The 18,192-nt window shown below is 42.9% G+C and overlaps 1 long non-coding RNA gene across 1 annotated transcript; it reads right to left on the bottom strand.

The window, feature by feature from the left end:
• Positions 1–88: 88 nt before the first annotated feature.
• On the bottom strand, positions 89–17,926 carry LOC135973653 (uncharacterized). The gene is made up of 4 exons (XR_010590590.1): positions 17,800–17,926; positions 10,610–10,702; positions 6,507–7,709; positions 89–5,531 (listed from the first exon to the last, which is right to left on the bottom strand). It is a non-coding gene; the product is annotated as an uncharacterized LOC135973653 (long non-coding RNA).
• Between the last annotated feature and the right edge of the window lie 266 nt (positions 17,927–18,192).

The following is an 18,192-nucleotide window of genomic DNA, read 5'->3' as shown; positions in this document are numbered from 1 at the left end:
GGCTGTAATCACACACCCCTTTGTGAAGGGCTTTAGGGCCATCACACGGAAGGTGCTTATACATAATAATACATTAAACGCGGTACCTTGTAACGTGGGATAAGCAGCAACCCGTGCATACCTGCTCAGTCATTGGGGGGCATAGGCAGAGTTGGGATGCTGTAGGAATGATGCTATGCACTTACTGGTAAAGTTTGGAGGAGGTTTCCAGTCCCAGCACCCTTGGTAAAAATAACGCATTAGGAATCGAGAAGGCCAGGACCAGACTCACACTTAATATGTGCCGTAATTTCCTACAGAATGCTGCTGCATAACTTGTGTGATCTCTGTTCCAAGCCTCTTTATTTTTAATGGTTCTAGAAAAATCTTATTTGGCGAAACTGTTATTTTGAAATAATGGCCCTTCATTTACAGTCAGGAGGCCCCAAATTTTAAGACGAGACCAACCCTTGTCCAATGATAGGGCCATCATTATAGGCACAGTCCATGTATTAAAGTTGAGATTCTGTCAATATTTTAATTACTGCCTTTTTGTAGGGAGGGAGTAGGGGGGAAATAGAATTAGCTCATGTACGAATGAAAACAATCCCTTCTAACGTCCACTGTTTGAAAAATATGTATAGCTATTTTTTATTAATAAAAATACCAACTTAACCAAATTTGCTAAACACTGTATAAGTACTGAGCTCTGAATCATAGATCCAGAATTTAGTAAGATGCTCACCCTAGGGCTTGTGGATTTTTATGTCCTTCTCAGTCCTCTTCTCATCTTTGTGGGGAAACTTCTCCTCTGTCTCTTCCCAGTAGTCCAGATCCTCAAAATAGCCATCACGAAATCCCCATAAATCATAAACACTTAGAAGAGTTCTGAGGAGTGGCCAGGGTGAACAACTTAGAGAATTTTTCACTTGACCACAGCTCAAAGTACAGGTGATATTTATCCTGTTCCTCGGTGTCTAATACAGCATTGATCTCAGAACTGGAGAAGAAATTATGGTCCTCTTGGCAGTCTTCACTGGGTTATTTAAGCCTTATCTTATTCACTAATAATCAATCAACCAACAAATACTTAACTATAATCCACAGCAGTGTTTTATTGCAGACTTTCCTAGTCCAAATTCATTCCTTTTGTGTTATCACCATTTCTATATTTATTTTAACCTCTCTAATCTAGATTTATTGGACAAAACTCATCCTAGTGAAGTCTGTGGAGTTACAGCAGGGATGAATTCAACCTCACCGCACTACCATTTCCCTATTTTTCATTTTTGTGTAGGGGCTTTTGAGGGGCAGCTCATGTATTTGACAGCTCTTGCATCCTAGAAGAGGGGACTGAACCTCACTGAGTGTTGTGCCTGACAGAGGTGGCAGCAGTGTTAGTAGCTACCCACTCCTCTTGTATAGGTAATTAAACAACCTCCTCAAAAATGCTAACAGTCCTCTTGCCATCTGTGAGGCCCCACTGGCTGAAGTATTTTGTCATGCCTCTTTTTCCCATCAGCCTTCCCAACCTAGGGCTGGGCTCCAGGAGCCCAATATAAACTCTGACAGCTGGATTCCAACTGCCAAACTCCATGTGAACCTGCTGCTTCCAACATTCCATGCTCCTGGTTGGGGCTTACCTCTGCCAGTCAAGTATAGTCATGAAGCAGGACTCTCACAAACCCCCCTTCACAGCCTACTCTTCTTTCAAGCTTCACTTGTCTAATGCAGTGGTATAACGAGTCACAATTTTGGTACTGCTGTCAGCTTGTGGGGCAGGATAGCTGTTGTTACTGTACAATGAGACTGAGGCAGACCTGCCTCATGGGGAAGGAAAGTACTAAAATCCAGGTACAAACCTGCCTGGTAACCTACGGGAACATTCACATCACATCCACATATAGTCTGGCCTGATCACTTTTAAGATGGGAAAGGAACACCCAGACCTTCCTGATTACTCTCTTGGGTTAGTAGGGAACACGTACACACACATAAAGACCTGCCAGCTCACTCTGCTAGAAAGGAAGGAAACTCACAACCATACACAGTTCTGCCTGTTCACTCTCATGATGGGGGAGAGGAAACTATCACGCCCACAGCTACATACAGGCCTGCCATAGCAGAGAGTGACTTGACTTTATTACAGCAATTTTCATCCTAAAGTGATTTATAAACTATCATTTGTAAATTATTTGAAGTTGGGGGTTTTGGTGTAAATTCTTTGTTTTTAATAGCACAAGCTTGGAAAACTCAACACTTTCATGGAGAAGTATAAGATACATTTTATCCACAGAGACCCGATTGACTCTCATATAAACATTCATTTAATTCTGGTGAATGGGACTAGCTAAATACATATTTAAACATTTAAAACATTGTTATTCAACTAATTAAGTAAGCATTTGTGGCATGGACTAGAAAAGGGGTTGGCAACATTTGGCACATGGCTCGCCAGGGTAAGCACCCTGGCGGGCCGGGCCAGTTTATTTAGCTGCTGATAAAAAGAAGAACAGGAGTACTTGTGGCACCTTAGCTGCTGATGTGGCAGGTCCGGCCGATCGTGGCCCCCACTGGCCGCGGTTCGCCGTGACGGGCCAATAGGGGCAGCAGGAAGCCGCAGCCAGCACACTGCTCGCCCGCGCCGCTTCCCGCCACCCCCATTGGCCCAGGACGGAGAACCGCGGCCAGTGGGGGCCGCGATCGGCCGAACCTGCCGTGTCAGTAGGTAAATAAACTGGCCCGGCCCACCAGGGTGCTTACCCTGGCAAGCCGCGTGCCAAACGTTGTCTACCCCTGGACTAGAATATTCTTACAGGAAATGGTCTCCTGCTGCAACATACATGTAGCACTAAAGCAAAGAAATTTATTTTTAAAGCAAGAAAACATCAGTAATATAACACTGTCATGTTATGACTTTATTTCTTTTCTACAAGGTGACTGATTTAGGTGTAAACCGTTTATTGATAGATGTTGGTCCAGTAGAGTGACAGTTGCTCAGTACACTAACATTCATCTGCTATATTCTAGCTGGCTTAGAAACCTATCAGGTGCTTCAGCCAATAAGATGCCAGCTTACTCATATACCCTTTAAAAACTACTGTATTGGTATGATTAAACTGGTCTTTGGCTAAATCTGATAAGGTCAGCTATCCAGTAATGTGACTGATCATCACAGATTCCATTTAGTATACTTAAGTGATTGACTGCAGCAATTTAAATGTAGAGGTCATTAGAACATCTTCAAGTTGATAAATGTACATCCATATTTTTCTCTGGTGAAAGCTCTTAATCATTCTAGTGGCTTATGGTAAAGGTCCCTCAGAGAGGGAAAACTTTTGGGATGTAACAACACAGAGGACATGCAGACTGTGGTCCTGGATAAACAGGGATGATAGAGCTTTGTTTGTACCTTAAGTGACACCTGAGAGCATGGGAAAGATTTGGATTCAGATGATAAAGGACTCTTTAAAAAAACAAAAAACAAAACAAAACAAACAAAAAAACAACCCCCCACACAACACATGGTTTAATTACAGTACAAGATAATTTTACAGCTGAACTGTAGTTCTTTTCATCCCTCAACCAACCAACCAAAAATAGCCTTTAATGAAAATATTTACCATATTTACATTGGTCCACATATTGTAACTACAGTATAATTATTTATTTGTGCTGATCCTATTCTGTGTACCAACTTGGTTTTGTTTTAAAATTTGAGGCCTTCTGGATTTAAGTGTAGTTTCATCATTTTAAAAGAGTAATAATTCAACCAAAAATAAACTTCCAAGAATTATTAAAAAATAAGTAGTCTTGAAAAAGAGATCACATGCCACCAGTGAATATTCTGCTCCCCCCTTATAAGCATTGAGTAGTGCCTTCCTCTGCAAGTAGCCACATTGAAATAAATAAAAAGAACGAGGAGTACTTGTGACACCTTAGAGACTAACATATTTATTTGGGCATAAACTTTCATGGGCTAAAACCCACTTCATCGGATGCATGCAGTGAAAAATATAGTAGGAATATATATGTATACACACAGAGAACATGAAAAAATGGGTGTTGCCATACCAACTATAACGAGACTAATCAATTAAGGTGGGTATTATTAGCAGGAGAAAAAAAAACTTTTGTAGTGATAATCAGGATGGCCCATTTCCAACAGTTGACAAGAAGGTGTGAGTAACAGTAGGGGAAAAATGAGCACGGGAAATAGTTTTTACTTTGTGTAATGACCCATCCATTCCCAGTCTTCATTCAAGCCTAATTTAATGGTTTCCAGTTTGCAAATTAATTCCAATTCTGCAGTTTCTTGTTGGAGTCTGTTTTTGAAGATTTTTTGTTGGAGAATTGCGACTTTTAGGTCTGTAATTGAGTGACCAGGGAGGTTGAAGTGTTCTCCAACTGGTTTTTGAATGTTATAATTCTTAATGTCTGATTTGTGTCCATTTATTCTTTTCTGTAGAGACTGTCCAGTTTGGCCAATGTACATGTCAGAGAGGGGCATTGCTGGCACATGATGGCATATATCACATTGGTAGATGTGCAGGTGAACGAGCCTCTGATGGTGTGGCTGATGTGATTAGGTCCTATGATGGTGTCCCTTGAAAAGATATCTGGACAGAGTTGGCAACGGGCTTTGTTGCAAGGATAGGTTCCTGTGTTAGTGTTTTTGTTGTGTGGTTGCTGGTGAGTATTTGCTTCAGGTTGGGGGGGCTGGCTGTAAGCGAGTACTGGCCTGTCTCCCAAGATCTGTGAGAGTGAGGGATCGTCCTTCAGGATAGGTTGTAGATCCCTGATGATGCGCTGGAGAGGTTTTAGTTGGGTAGTTGGGGGATGAAGGTGACGGCTAATGGCGTTCTGTTATTTTCTTTGTTGGGCCTGTCCTGGAGTAGGTGACTTCTGGGTATTCTTCTGGCTCTGTCAATCTGTTTCTTCACTTCAGCAGGTGGGTATTGTAGTTTTAAGAATGCTTGACAGAGATCTTGTAGGTGTTTGTCTCTGTCTGAGGGATTGGAGCAAATGCAGTTGTATCTTAGAGCTTGGCTGTAGACAATGGATGTGTGATGTGGTCTGGATGAAAGCTGGAGGCATGTAGGTAAGTATAGCGGTCAGTAGGTTTCCGGTATAGGGTGATGTTAATGTGACCATTGCTTATTAGCACTGTAGTGTCCAGGAAGTGGACTGGTCCAGGCTAAGGTTGATGGTGGGATGGAAATCGTGGAATTCCTCAAGGGCTTCTTTTCCATGGGTCCAGATGATGAAGATGTCATCAATGTAGTGCAAGTAGAGTAGGGGAGTTAGGGGATGAGAGCTGAGGAAGTCTTGTTCTAAGTCAGTTATAAAAATGTTGGCATACTGTGGGGCCATGCGGGTACCCATAGCAGTCCTTCTGACTTGAAGGTATACATTATCCCCAAATGTGAAATAGTTGTGGGTGAGGATAAAGTCACAAAGTTCAGCCACCAGGTTTGCTGTGACATTATCGGAACTGCTCAAACAGTGAGGTACTACTTAGCATGGGAGAGGGTAACTGAATCTGGACCCACCTGTGCAAATAGTAGGAGACAGAACACAATTCTCTGTTTTTAACTGATATGAGAGGGAAACTATGGAGGAAAATGCAAAGGAAGGTAAATTCTTAAATTTGACCTACTTTTTTAACTTATCTATTTTGGGAAGGCTTTATCATTTTTTAAATGGCCAGAAAGCCAAGGAAAGAAGAGTTTTCTTAAATTTGTAATGTTATTTGGTGGTACCTGAACTCTTTTTTTAGGGCAGGATTTGTGATGACTTCCAGCTTGCTAGAAGGAAGCAATCCTAGGGCCATTTACATTTATTCCAAGAGCCAGATGGGATAAACCTGAGCTTTGCAATGTAAATCTTTTTAGGTATGACTATTGATCTCCCAAAGACTGCTGAGAGGGTTGTATTACTGTTTGATAAATCGCTTCAGAAGAGAGATTTTTTGAGACGAGTACTCATTACAGTGTGTCAAAAGTCATGTAGTTACATTTCTGTGTATTGGGCTGACTACTACAGCAGGACTTCAGTGGGGCAGAACTGGCATCCCGTAACGTGAGCAGAGGCTGGTGACAGCTTGTTCTCCTTTCCCTGGAAGCAATTTATTCAGTTTCCTCCACCGCTCATTTACATTTATGGTGTTTATTGCTGAGATAAAGACTGCAAATGGAATACACACCATTCTATTCATGACATATTTTCATTACCTTTCCTTCATCTCATGGGGCCCACCAAAGGGCATGGAACATACATTTATGAGCATGCAGGGACATGAACAAAATTATCCCATGTGCTCACACTGACATGCGTGTGATGGAAAGCATGCTCATGAGCATGCACTGATGTATTAAAACCATCCCCCCATGCACTTGTGTGGACACACGTGGTAGAAAGAATGCTCACAAGCACGTGCTGACACAGATATCAGCCTTCCAAGAGCTTGCACTGACACGTATGAGGGAACTACATGCACTGACACACGTGCTAGAAAACATGCTTACAAGCATGACGTGTGAATGAAATCATCCCCCATGAGCTCACACTGACACCTGTGCGATGAGATGCACTCACGAGCACACACTCACTGACACTTGTGAATGAAATCTTCTCCCATGTGCTTGCACTGACACGCAGGCTCACGAGCGAGCACGCATAGGCCCGTGTGAACAGACGTACATCTACCCGTGACCCTGCCAACTGCCGCTGCCAGCGGCACTGGGCTGGCGCACGCGCACACTAACAGCTCCCCATGCGCCGGCGGAGGGCGGGGTCCGGCTCCGAGCGCCCGCTCCCGGCAGGCAAGCGAACGGAAAGCCGCTAAGCCCCACCCTGTCTTCCCGTCACGCAGTGACGCAGACCTCGCAGCCCTTTCACATTTAACCTGGCCGTGCGGGAAATTCCCCTCCGACGAGTCACTTATCGGAATGATACCGTCTCACTCAACCTATATGCCTCCGCTGCTCGCGCCACCGAACCGGTACTAGCTTCTTCCTCCCTGTCTTGGCAGCCGCGGCAGCCGTTTGCGAAGGCGATAGCAGATCCCGCCCCTTGGGACGGATTTGAGTTCTGATTGGCTTACTCCATTTGATTGGCATTAGGCCTATTGCTCTCTGGCCCTTGGTGCGTTCCTTGCCCAGGCCGCACCGGCTAGGGCTCCCTGCTATGGACTGGCCCTGGGTGTCAAACTGCCCCTCGCACCAGCCTTTCTGCGCTGAGGGCAGCAGTCCCAGGGGCTGTGGCGGGCCACCCCAGGAGAGCACACCGGCTGTGTAGCCGGGCCTGTGGTCCCCTCATCCCCTAAGCAGGGGCAGGGGGTGAAGGGGTGACCGTGTTGGACCCAGACATCCCCTCCATGCAGGGTCTCCCATTACCACAGTGCATGGGGGGTGGGGGAGGGATTCCAGCAGCAGAGATCTCTCCCCTCAATGCAGGGCAAAGACTGGCCTGAGTGTGCAGAGCTTGACTGGGGCATGAGGTCAGCAAAAATGCAGAGGATGGCTTGTGAGCAGATCTTGTCTGAACCTGGGTGGGGACCCACCACCAGAGTGAGGAATAAACGATGATAGGAGGCTGCCACCAAAGACTTCTTCCTCTCACTACCCAGAAGCAGACAGAGGAGATTGGACTGGTGTAGGAGGTGCAGAACTTGTCTGGATCATACAGCCTTCACGAATATGGGGAGGTCTACATCTCTGGTCCATTACCTGAGGAGGAGAAAGAGGTGGTGAACAGGGCCGGATTAACCTTTTGTGGGCCTGGTGCCAAACATTTATGGGCCTCCATGTAGTCATTATGGGCCCCTCCCAATATGAGCCCAGCACGATGGTGCTGTTGGCGCCATTATAAACCCAGTACTGATTGTGACTATGTCTACACTACCAACGGATCCACACTCCGGTGATCAATGCCCCAGGGGTCGATTTAGTGGGTCTAGTGAAGACCCGCCAAATCGACTGCAGATCACTCTCCGGTAGACCCCAGTACTCCACGCTGAACGAGAAGAGTAAGGTAAGTCGAAGGGCCATTGATCCAGCATGGTGTAGACACCGCAGTAAGTCAACCTAAGCTAGGTTGACTCCAGCTACATTATTCACATAGCTGAAGTTGTGTAACTTAGGTTGACTTACCATGGCAGCGTAGACATAGCCTATATTCTGGTAAGTCACATGTGGACATTGGGTGATGCCTAAAAAACTAAGCCTCTCCTTATGCTCTCAGTAAGAGTCAGTCAGTCAGTAGCTGTTTCATTCTATTTTGCCTTAACAAACAGAGCTGATCCAGCTTCCTTCAGACACTTTGCTTTGACCTTTCTCTGTAGCAAAAGGAAACAGTATCTTTCCAGGCCCCTCAGCGATGTTGATATCAGGCCCATCCCAAGAAAACATTAGAAGTTCCAGCCTGACTCTGAAGGCAGAATGATGTGATAGACCTATCTAACTTTGATATGGACTGAGGCTCCATGTTATAGCAGCAGGTGCTCTGATACACCAGAACCACTTTCTGTTCTTGGGAACTATTATCTCATGTACCACCTGCTATTCTGCAGCTGCAGAATCTGGAAATAGTGTGAGGAGAGATAATGAACAAATTTACCAGGTGTTTCCCTTGCATACAACTAAGCAGCTTCTACAGAAATACTTTATCGGCTGTGAGCAGCAAGCAAAGCTTTCAGTACTTAATCCATTTGTGAAGTAGTATTAATAGACCAAGCTGATCAGTACTGAAAGGGTAAGCAGTAAGTTCAGCAGTCACAGGACTGGCTATATCTCAAGCCGTGTGTACATATAAAAGTTGCATTAGTTTAAATAGGCAAGGAATAGATGTAAGCTAAATTGATACAAGGTACTCTTGTCTTAAATTGATTGAAGAATGTTCATACAAGAGGGATTTACTGATGTAACTAAATTAGCATAGAGTAAATGCTCAAATGTGGTGGCTGCTGCTCCTGGCTCATTTTGTGTAGACATGGCCTCAGCCTTGCAAAATTTTACTCATCTACTAGCTCAGGGATAGTTTATTTTGTATTACATTTTATTAAAGATAAACAGAATTGTTGATAGTATTAAAAGACAGACATACAACATAAGAATACAGCAGAGTGGAAGCAGTATACGTCAGGAATCAAAGTACATGTTGATTCAGGGAGTAAATCATCGTTAAGTTTTTCATTGCAAGAATTATAATGATGGTGGGAAACTAGGCTTTGTTTTTGTGCCTGGGCTGGCAAATTTTCATGAAGATTTTGCAAGTCTGGTCTATTTTAGAAATGCTGGGGGAAAAAATGGAGATGTATTTTATTAATTTCTTGTTTCATTCTCTGAAGAAGGTGAAAGTCAGTCAGTCTGGAGGAAAGGAAAGGCATTCTTTACTTTTCATTACAAATACTCAAGAAATTCACCTACATGCATCTGCCAACTTTTGAGGGGAAAACCTGGCCCTACTGGAATCAATGGCAAAATTCCCATTGCCTTCATTAGGGCCAGGATTTAACCTTTTATACTGATCAATAGGGTTATCTGGGAATAATAAATGCTATAACTACTTGGTAATGTGCTATATAAATAATAATAATGTTAACTATTTGCTGAGGGCATCAGCTAGTTAGGAACACACTTTAATCCCAGTTGAAATATCCATCAGGAACAAAATGAGAAAATTTTGTGCTAATAATTGGGGCTGTTGATCCTAGCTAGGATGCAGTGTTGTAACTAGGGACAGTTGGCGCACATATGCTATACTTAGTGGTAACGTGAAATAAACATGATATTGTAACCATCATTATTATCCACAAATTAATGAAGTATAAACACTATCACCATCATTGAAAAACAGTTGCGTATGCACACGAAAGTTGTGTCTATTTTCTGAAAAACACTGTACTCCTGAACTTTGCTTTGTAAGTGATTGCATGCCATCTAGTGGGATGATCTGGATTTGCATAATAATCCTAACAAATGTAATTGATTAGTGATTGACATGTAACAAAATCAAGATGCTGATAACAAATTAGAGTGAGGAAAGTGACAGCTGGGGGTGCCTTGGTTTGCATATGTGGCCGAGTGATAAATTCTAGACATGCAGGAGATGTTGTCAATACACTCTCCTACACTATCATTTCCTTATACAAAACCTGTGTCTATTGCCATTTTATTATTCTATTTTTAATTATTAGTATGTAACAATTGTTTTGAAATGTTATTTTCAAGACTACAAATGAAAGATATATAGGCATGTTATGTTGCTTTTGATCCAGCAGGAGGCAGCATTTTACTATAAAAATTATCAAGATATTTTTACCACTAACCGGTTTTTAAAAAGAAAAACATGCAAAAAAAATCATTTAGGATACTTATGCATAATTTGTTACTCTACAGTAATATTGTTAGATAAATGCTTGTGATATAGATAAATCCTTACAACTTAAGCAACACACGTGAGGTATGGATGATGATTTAAGCCAGTTTGCATCAACTAATTTCAGAAAAATTGATAACTAGCCAGAAAAACCTTTAAATATAGAAGGATTCTACATTTTCCTTGCATATAATTAGGTGCAAAATTTCAGTATACTGTAAAAATGGAAAAATTTACAGTGTTAATTTACATTCTGTGACCTTCTTGGAGACATCTTTCTTTGGGGGTCCTGACCCACATGTTGAGGAATCCTACTCTAAGGAGGCATCCCAAGGTGATGACACTGCAATGCAAATATCAACACATCACTAGGTTACAAGCAAGATGACATGAATACATCATCACTAAAATTATACGACTTGTCCCCATGAAATCAGAAACCATGAACAACTCAATTACATGCAGGTTCAAGCATCCAAGAGTAGCTGGCTGTGTTGTAAGTGAAGCTTTGTGACCCATGACACTTTACTGAAAGTGAGCAAACATATGTGCAGTCTAGATACTTAAACATTTTTCAAAACTGTTTCAGGATTTTGCTTTGGTTTTATAGTGAAACTTATGACAACTGTTGATATGGGTCAGAAACTTTTCTAAGCCCATATGCAAAGAGCATAACAAAACTCACTAGATTTGTTCTGAATTTTGCCTTCACCATATTGGGTTTTAGTGGCAAACTCAAACGATGTTAAGCCACATGAAAAGAAACAAAACCTTTGCTGAAATCCATCTGAACCCAAAACAGAATGGTTTGGGCAGTTCTAATTTCAGTGTGACATCCCAACATTGAGACTGCCGATATTTGATTTTGGAGACTGCAAACTACTTCAGAGAAGTTCCAATTCTGTCACTGCCAAATAGTTTTGTCACTGAGCCGAACCAGTCTATTTGCAGGGCCTCTGCTACTGTCACACAACTCATAGTGCACACAGAAAACTACTAATCTAGGCTTAAAGAATTGCTAGAAGTGTGACTGACACATTCTCACTCACCAGAGCTGTTCCCTTAGTAGATATGGCTCTGAATACACAAGCTTCAGTAACAAAAAATAGTGGGTTTTTTAAAACTACATTTCATCCCAATTAGCATAGCAAAAGCTACATAGCTCTGAGAGAAGAAGGTGGAGTCAATTCTGGCTCATGCATTTTCCACAGAATTATTAACTAAGTTCCAGATGCAAAATCTTTACTACCGGTGCTGATGTATGAACCAGTAAGAACCCAGTTTGATGCTCAGATCTCAAGTGAGATGGCAGCACTGGCAGCTAGAAAAACATCATTTTGCTTGAAAACCCCAAGCAGAATTGCCAAGGAGTCTTTGAGCAATGACAAACAGGGAACTGCAGAATGCCATTTGTACAGAGTCACTTTTCAGAGCATAACCACATTTCAAAGTGGGTTTGTAGACCTGCCAACTAAATAAAAGGAGAGAGCTCTCAGATGGTTCATTTACTGGTGAAAGGCCATTAAATAGCTGTGTTTAAACAATCCGTTCAAGCACTAACATTTTGTAACAACCTGATGAAATTCCATTGATGGACAACAGTAGTTCTGGCTAGAACCAGTGAGGATTTTTTCATTGAAATGTTTTTTCGTTGGAAAACACTAAATCACAACAAAAATCTTCTCAGGAATGTATCTGTTTTGATAAAATTATCAGGAAGTTCTCTCAGGTCCAGGATGGAATTTCTGATCACAGCAAGAGCAAGCCCAGGCAATAGTTAGGGCACTTGTGGGAAACCTTGGTTCAAGTCCCTGCTCAGCCTAGTTTGTAGACTACTGGGTATTCTTGAGCGGGGTGCTCAATCTCTCCTACTGGAGCTTTTCCACTGTGAACAAACAAACATTCATTGGAACCAGGACTTGTATCTGAGTCTCCCACATTCCAGCTAAATACCCTACCCACTATGGAGCCAGTCTCCCTTTCTTTGGCCCAATAAATATTTATACGAAGTGGAACAGCTCCAACAGGAGAGATTGAGAGACAGACACTCACTCTTGACGCTGGCTTTTCTGGGTTTGCGTTCTCTCTCAGCTTTTTTGTGAAAAATCATCAAACGGTCTCATCCAATGCAGCATGTGGAAAATGTCTGAAATCTCAAACATTTTCACAGGGTGGGAAGACAACTTCCCATGCAACTCTAGAGCTGATGTCTTGGGAGCCTCTGCCAAGCCTGGCAGTTAATCCTAATATCAAAACAGTATCCAGTGAAGACCTTTCCTACATTTAACACACATTTGGGACACAATGGGAAGTTTGGTGTGTTACATTCTCTGCAGGAGGCTTCTTGTTACAATGAGAACCTCATGTGCATAGTAAATTTCAATTTCTATTGACTAAGCTTCCTCTGCTGATTTACAGCAAGTACCATCAATCCACCCACTTGGGCCCAAATGAGACTTTGCACAATATCAGTCTCTTATGCAGAACAATGGGAAAGTTCATTACAATGAAAAGTGAGCTAAAAGAAGGAAGGAAATGGCAGCTGATGCATCTTGCTTCATCTTTCCCAGACAGGCGAGGGAAAAGACTTTCCAATGACTTGGCGCTTGTAGCCTGTGACAAGCAGAAATTTTATCAGATGTTGCTTGCTAAGATATGGTGCACCTGATCCCATGAACACTACTCACAATAGTTGCCCCAGTGGCGTCACATGAATTATGATTATTCATGTGAGTAAAAGATGCAGGATTGGGCTCACTGTTTGTGATCTGTGAATATTTGGATGACTGCAGGGTGTTTATGAAAATGGACATCAGATTTTTAATGAATTCACTCTCTAGTTACTCCCTATTCAGCAATGGCCATTAATTATTTTCCTGTTACGAAGTTTAAGCCATTCTTTTGGGGAGCAGAAACAATACCAAATCATTCAAAGGCCAGGTGAACAGTTTTCAAACAACTCATGGTCTAAAGGTTATATAGTTTAGATCTTCAGGTGCTTTATGCTGTACCTTTTTATAATTTGCTCATTAAATCATTTTAATGGTGGCCAAAGAGGCGTCACACCAGTATAAGAATGAACCTCTAGTGCCATAGAGCTGACACAGGGCTCCTATGTCATATCGGCTCACTGTTTGCACATAGCAGGAAAAAAGGATTTCTTAGGCCTATGCCTCAGTGTCATGCGTGCTTGTGAAGTGGTCTTTAATTCAAACAATAATCTGGACATGATTAATAAACTTAAGCTACATGGCAATGGATTATGTTAATAAAACCTAAAGGACTCAACTGACCATACTCAGACAACACTGATGACAAAAGAGAAGTGAGGCTGACTTTACAGGCTACAGATAATTATATGTTAAAGAAGTCCTAAAATAGTTTCAGTGTGGGATTTTCATAAGCACTCAGCTTTGGCCTAACTCTGCTCTCATTGAGGTCAATGTGAGTTTTATCATTTACTTCAATGGGTATGTCTACATGGCAAGCAGAAACCACAGCAATGAGTCTCAGAGCTCAAGTCTACAGGGCTTGAGCTATGGCGCTAATAATAGCTGTGTAGATATTCAGGATCAGGCTCTGAAGCCCAGGGAGTAGGAATGCTATATCACAAGCCCTATGAGCCCGAGTCTGTAGACCCAGCCTCCAAGACTCACTCCTGCAGGTTTCTGCTTGCCATGTAGACGTACCCAGTGTGAGCAGAGTTAGCTTGGCACTTCAGTCTTACCCTGAAAGTTTAAAAGTGAGGGAAGAGACTGTCTGCATGGTGGCTGGAGAGTGTCACTAGAAGCAAGTCCCTACCCTTCTTTTGTTTTGTGTGGAAGACATTAGCAAAACAGGCAAGAGACAAAAAGCAACCTTCTGCAGCCTGCCCAGTTTCTGCAAATCCACACGCTCACTGGAGGCATAATCAGTGCAGCATGCCATATCATTGAGTGTAAGTTACAGGGCACTGGAGATGTGATGGTTCAGTGGCACAAAGATTTGGTATATCCAAATGAAAATTGACTACATTTTTATCACATGCACTGCTATGACTTCCAAGTGCTGTAATACAAAACATACAAGCAATACAGTGCAACTCAGAATAGGTGGTACAAAACTGACTGCCAAGGCTGTAAGATGCAATATAGTCCATTAAATTGCCAGAGACAAAACCAGGAGGTAAACAAAGGCTTAATCAAATTAATAAGCCTCATTCTCTAACGGATGCCAAACAAAGGCTCTGCTGGACTGTGCCAAGGGGAGGGAAATCCACAGGCAGAGCACTCCGCTGAGAGAACGCAGGCCATTTCTCCTGGATAGTTCAATGCCAGGAACTGATCCCATCCCAGCAAAGTTTAACTGTCATGATGTGGTGACATAAGGTGGAAAGGAGTCTTCTTAAGTAGCCATGTCCTAGGCCTTACAGTCAGCGATATGGATTAAACTTGGCAGGCTCTGAGCTCTGCAGCCATGGAAGCTGGAAATTGGAATCCAGCACAACTCCCCTGAAGTCCTCTTTATCTCACTGAAAGAAGACTGGGCTCAGTGAATTAAAGTTTTGTATGAGGCTCTGATCAAGCGTGAAACAAATCTGGGCGACATATGGAGAAAATACACTAATGAAACTGATACCCTTGGAATTCTGCCTGAGAATGTATCAGACACAGTCTCATATGCATGGTGTGTTTAAAAGTTGCCTTTGATTCTTTGTAGTTTAAGTTTGTCTCCATTTTAAAGCAATATCTCCAGGGTGTTAGGAGACAGTATACTTCTGCTGTCTATTTAACATAAAACCCAGAGCTGATCACTTGTTACTAGAGACTTGCTGGAAGTTTTTGAAAGAATAGGTGTATTAACCTTGGGATCTTGGCCAAACGTCCCCTCAAATAGTTGCCCTCAGCCTACCTGAATTTCCCCTTCAGTCTCAGCTGGATATGGTATTCTTCTTCACTTAATGTTTGAGATTATTGTGCGCTGTTGAACAGCAGATGTGGTCCATGCTAGAGACAGTTGTATTCCTTTGGTAGGTGTAGTGAACCTTATGATTGTCTTTTACCTATCTCACAAGTGTGTTGTGAATCTCAATTAATTAATGAGTTCTTCAGATGAAAAGCAATGTGAAAGTGCAGGGAATACAATTATAAATTCTACAGTATTTCAACAGTTCACTCCATATATAGCTTTTGATTAAATAGTATAGATCTTCCTAAAGTGTAGTATAGGATGTAATTGATGATCTAAAGCAATGATCTAAGGGCCATCTGAAAACATCTTCCAGTGAAATCATACCAGTTAGTCTGATTATAATAAGGATCATAAGCAAGTTGTTAGGATCAATTTTGGTTACACTGGAAAGCATTCATAATTAGCCAAATCAAAAAGCATAGGTTGGTGGTAGGCACTACCATAGTACAAATAAATAAAATAGTAATTGAATTGAACTTGCATTTCTTGGGTTCATTCTCCCACTGACAAGTGTATTACCAATTAAAGTTCTTATAATTTAGAAAAGGAAATAAAATCAAAGAAGTTGGTTCTTACCTGGATTCACAAGGAGTTTACATGCATAATTCCCATTAGTGTGAATGGGGATTTTTTCCTATCATTGGGACAACAGCTGTCCTTGTGTTTACATCCTTTTAGTGGCTTATAACTTCTAGCTGAGAGGTGTTGAGCACCTAAAATTCTCACTGATGTCAGTGGGAGCTGCAGGTGCTCAGCATCTCCCAGGTAATGATTATGGAGCTACAGGCAGTCCTGGGGTAAGCAGGTACAATTGTGATGGACTTCAATTAGGGGTGTACCTGTCTAGGTCAGGAATTAATGTAGGTCCGGATCCACAAAGGTACGTTGGTGCCTAAATCTTGGTTTTAGGTGGCACTGTGGTCTACAGCACTCACGCTTAGCTGCTGCCTCACCATGTAGGCACAAACTCACTTGGAACCTAAACTTTTTCAGTAAAGTTCCCTACACACCTACATTTCTGCCCCTGGGCATGCGCACTGCTGCCTCATTGTCGGCACCCAGACATCTATCTCCTGTCTAAGCCCCAGAGCAGTCCATGAACCAGGGAAAAGTAGGTGAGTTCCTTAACCACTGGGCTACAGAGTGATTCTCTCTTTCTCTGGCCTAACTTCAGTGGGATAGATTGAGGGTGAGCCCATCAGAATATCCTATTGCTTAGTGGTTAGAGCACTCTCCTAGGAGTTAGGAGATTCTTGTTCAAATCCCTTCTCACCAGGAATACTTGAACCAGTGGTCTTCCAGCTCCTGGGGGAGTGCTTTAATCAGTGAGCTAAAAGGTATAAGGGATGTCCTTCTCCCCCTGGCTACTTTGTGTGGAGTTATGTGGTCTCTGAGCACACCTACCAGATTGGGCCCTGCCTATAAGTCAGGTAGAGAAGCATTTATCATTCCCTGGTTTGCAAATCAATAGCAGCAATAGGTGCCTCCCTGCAGTCTGGACTTAGGTGCCTATTTTAGGACACACCCCTTTCACCCACATCTGTCATTGGCTAGCTTACGTGGCTCCACGCCCAGTGTGCTAGGTTTTGTGAATTACATCCTAAGGTGCCTGTCTCTCTCCAGACATTGCAGAGGGGTCCTCCCTACCTTGTTCAGGCTTTGTGGGTCACAGTGTTGTTCCTGTGATTTTCTAGGCGCCTAAAAGTTAGACAGCGTGACAGTGATTTTTGTTTGTTTGTTTCATTTTGAAATAAAAGGTAGAAATGGCTATTTGAGAATAAGGAGCAACCAATGTTATCATCTGATGTTAAAGGTCATCCATAACTGCTTTAACTTCCTGACAAATAGCCTGAAAATGTGCAGAAATTGTACATCCCAGCTGATTAAGATTCAAGAGAAGCCATACACATCAGTGTGCTGAACTTAGCTCATAGACAGTTACTATATCTATATACACACACACACCTCTCAGTGTAAAGAGAGAGGTTAATTAAATGGCAGGATAACATTTGAATGTTAAAAATATTAGCAGATATTTACACTAGAGTATTCACACTGAGGTGTTTATAGTAACAACATAGATTAACTATATTTACTTCTATCAAAGTCTTTTGATGTCCCTGGTGTAGCGATGTGGGACTCACCCCCACAGCACCTCCTGCTGGTCATCTCAGGAATTGCTCTCCAGCCTCCAGAGCACCCTCTGCAGGCCAGTGTCCCGCTGCCACTTGGCCCCCCATGTCCCTCCCAGACCCCAAGATGACCCTTTCTCTGGGTGCTGCCCCCAGGCAGTACCCCCACAGTTTCTGTGGGTCTCCCCACTCAGGGGAACCCCTATCCCCACCTCACCTCAGTTATAGGCTACTGCCAGTCACCAACTAGCCCCCACTCCCTGGGGCAGACTGTAGTATAAGCCACTCACCACAGGCAAGGGGGATTTGGATCTGCTGCCTCAGCCTACCCGTGGGCTGCCCTCTGCAGTCCCAATACCTGTTGGCCTTATGCTGGGCTACAGCCTGGGGATTTCCAGGCTGGAGCCTCCCCAGCTCCTCTGCCTTTCCCCAGAGCTGCTCCACTCAGGTACTCTGCTCAGGTCCCTGCAGCAAGTCCATCACACTCTACAGCTAGAGAGAGACTGATGAGCTCCTGGCTTTTATAAGGCCAGCTGATTCTGGTTGGGGCATGGCCACAGCTGAGGCTGCCTCCCAATCAGACCAGCCTAAGGCTCCCAGCCCTCTCCAAGGGCCAGCTTTTAACCCCTTTCAGGCCAGGAGCAGGTGACCACCCCACTACACCTGGGTTCTGAGAAGCCCAACATTAATAACATAAATTAAGAAAGTTCCAAGTTATCTTAATGAATGAGTTGTATGAATCAAGCCTGAT

This window comes from Chrysemys picta, chromosome 9 (genome assembly GCF_011386835.1).
Source record: "Chrysemys picta bellii isolate R12L10 chromosome 9, ASM1138683v2, whole genome shotgun sequence".
Taxonomy (NCBI): Eukaryota; Metazoa; Chordata; order Testudines; family Emydidae; genus Chrysemys; species Chrysemys picta.
Note: the sequence above shows the minus strand (reverse complement) of the source record. Positions and strands in the feature narration are given on the sequence as shown.